The sequence below is a fragment of the Arachis ipaensis genome, chromosome B1, assembly GCF_059453495.1.
Source record: "Arachis ipaensis isolate K30076 ecotype BB chromosome B1, ASM5945349v1, whole genome shotgun sequence".
NCBI classification, from domain to species: Eukaryota; Viridiplantae; Streptophyta; class Magnoliopsida; order Fabales; family Fabaceae; genus Arachis; species Arachis ipaensis.
The window spans coordinates 132,870,239-132,873,914 of NC_142436.1; positions in this window are offsets into that span (position 1 = coordinate 132,870,239).

Here is a 3,676-nt window from a genome sequence, read left to right on the forward strand (position 1 = left end):
AAATTAATTAAAACCTAATTCTATTTTCACCAAATTAACGACAAACATAACAAAAATAAATTATATAATTCCAATGCAATTGAAAAAAAAAACTCATTCACTAAATTCAAATAAAATTTTTCAACAACTCAAGCACTCTTAAGTGTGTGTATAAAATTCTCCACCTCAGAACAAATCCTAAATTACACCCTATCTAACCTAACATTATTTAATTTATAATTATACTAAATTAATATAACAAACCCTAATCATACACTTCATTAAAAAATTTAATAAAAACTTTAATAAAGTACCTAATAAAATCCTAAATAAAAAAATCTGAAAAAAAAAACTATAGAAAACTTACCTCTGATAGTGGCTGCAAGATGGTAGAAGCGTAGTGGTGATAGGAGGCAGCAGTGACAGCGACAAGGAGATGACTTTTGACTATAAGAGACACCAACAGCAGCGGCAAAGGCTCTCCATGGAGACTTCAGCAACAGTGACGACGACGTGCAGCGGCGATGACAGTAGAAGTTCCAGGTGGTGGCATAGCAACCTCCTTCAATGGAACAGCAACACAGAGAGAGAGAGAGAGAGAGAGAGAGAGAGAGAGAGAGAGAGAGAGAGAGAGAGAGAGAGAGAGAGAGAGAGAGAGAGAGAGAGAGAGAGAGAGAGAGAGAGAAGAATTTTTCATTTGAATTTTATTCTAAATTTATCGTCGGATTGCTGGCGGAAAAAATTGACAGTAAGATGTCTATTGTTGTTTAAACATCGCATTTCACTAAATCTTGTTACGCTAAATTTGACGCTAATAAAATTAATTTTTGCGCTTCTATTTACTGTCGAATTCAGGTACAGAATTTTAAATCTAACAGTAGCTTATTTGAGTTACAAATTTCTACTTGTAATCGTATGAAACTTTATTGATAATTTCCGTCGCTAAATCCAAAGATAAATTCGACGATATTTAATATTTTTTTGTAATAGTTTCACTGGTTTTCTTTTCAATTCTATTAAGTAACTAACTAGAATACTAAGTAAGTTAAAATTCTAAGTTATAAAATTTAGAATTACACCAGCCACTGGTATGATTTCTTCATTAAATTCTAAGTTATAATAAAATTTAGAATGTAATTATTATTAACTACAATAATTTGGTAATATTTATTGGCCTAACTAACTTATAAACCCAAATAATAACACTCTCTAATGCGCCTTACTAGTGCGTCATTTATCAAGAAAATAATACTCTTTTTTCTTATGGGATGTAATAATATTTTTTTATTTATAAAATATATACTCTATTAAATTTTTTCCGTAGTTTTAAAATAATATATATTATAGTCTATTTAGTCAAAATATCCTTAAATAATTGTCTAATTATATAAAAATTAGTAAAAATATTTGGTTGATAATAATAATAATAATAATAATAATAATAATAATAATAATAATAATAATATATTTATTATTATTGTAAGAAAATTTATTTATTATAAAATGAGCCTGCAAGTGGCCGTGCGTGCCACATACAATTTTATAAACTAGCTCCCGTGGATTATAGCGTTCCTTTTCCGATCCTTTGACTGCAAATTGCATTATATTCTTCATGTTATTTTGGCCACTGTAAAGTACTTTTATATATATATATATATATATATATATATATTTTGAAAGAACGGACTACGAGGGTCAGCTACCCAACTAATATGTATACTTAAATACCGTTATTTTATAGCTAGATTTCGTTGTGAAAAACCTATTTTACTGGATATTTCATGGGTAGAGCCAAAGAGTGTGAACTGTACAAGTTAATAATATGAATGAAATTTAGAAAAAAACTCCGGTGTATAGAGAGGATCTCGCCGTTTAAAAAGTAATCATAGAAACGATGGAACCTACCATTTCTTTATCTATTTCTATTTTATTTACTATGTTTTTTCTCAATTCAATACACTTTCATATGGATAGGTTAAACGCTTTTAAATAAAAAGCAAAAAATGGTAGCCAGAAAGATTATAGTAACAAAAGCCATTGAAATTCTTACACACATATATATATATATATATATATATATATATATATATATATATATATATATATCTATATCTATATCTATATCTATCGTCGACACTTTAAGTGGTGACAATCAAATTGAAAATGGCTAATAATGGATCCAAATCGCTCAAGTGAAAAACTGTTCTAGACTTAGTGTCTGAATTTTTAATGGATTCAATATAATTGATTTAAAAATATTTTTGTTATCCTAACAGTTTGGAATCGTCTCTACTTCTTAACCATTTTTCGAATGATAAAAGATAGGACTTTTTATTTTAAAGATAAAATAACTTACACTATCTATAAAAAAGAAATTTTATCACTCTTTTAAATATAATCATTTTACCCTAACACTTACTTTCTACCTCTCTAATTCTCTGACTTAGACGTTAGAATGTCTTTGCAGGTATCACTCCCGCTTTGAGAATTCTATTTTATCATCTTGCCAGACCAATGGGCATCCGATCCTTCTTCACCTAAAGAAGAACTATTTGAACCTTCAGGTACCGACCTGAATATTGGCGTCATCTGTGGGGACCATAGAGATTCTGGTAGCATGGCGACATCTATGAGGAGTAACCCAACCAAAACCCAAAACCTAACCCTCATTGACTGCCTGATCAATCTGAGCCTCAAAACCACGATGACCCCCAGGCTAAGGAAGGGTGGCCAACGTGGTCCACAACCATGCAATGCGCAGTCACTGAGACAACAGTCTCGAGAAAAAAATTACCGGTCTAACAGAAGCAGTACATTCAACGGCCTAGGAGAAGATACAAACCACATAATCTATAAGCTTGTCCATCGAGTTCAAACCCTGGAAGGTAGGATCGCCACAAACAAATGCTACCAACCAGAGCACACGGGCGAAGCAATCTCTCGAACTGCCTTCAGAAGAGAGCACAAAACAAGAATCCCAGATCGCCATCACGAGAGGAATAGGAATCACAGTCGATCCCGAGATTCTGATCGAAGGACCATGGAGGAAGACACTAGAGAGATTCCAAGCGAAGGCGACACGAATGCATGGTAATGGGAGCAACCCATTCACCGAGAAAGTCCTGAGAATAAGGTTACCAAAAAGGTTCGATAAGCCAACCGACATGAAGTATGACGGCACCAAAGACCCTCAAGAACACATAACGGCCTTTGAGGCTAGGATAAACCTGGAAGGAGTGGTGGATGTTGTCCGATGTCGGGCCTTTTTGGTAACCATAGCCGACCCGGCTATCAAGTGGTTCAACGCACTCCCAAATGGCTTGATCTCATGCTTCAGCGACATCTCCCAGAAATTCCTGGCACAATTCATCACACGTATAGCCAAAGCAAAGCATCAGATCAGCCTCCTAGATAGTACTCAACACTCGGACTAGTCTATGAAAAAGTATCTCGATAGATTCAACGACAAATGCCTAACCATAGATAGACTGACCGACTCGATGGCTAGCCTGTGCCTAACTAACGGCTTGATGAATGGGGACTTCCGGAAGTACCCCACAACGAAGCCTGTTTAGTCAATGCATGAGATCGAGAGTGTGGTGAAGGAATACATAAATGACGAAGAAGTGAGCCAAGTCGTAGCAGCCAATAAGTAGTACCACGACTACACGGCACCTCAAAACAATCCTTCACTCGA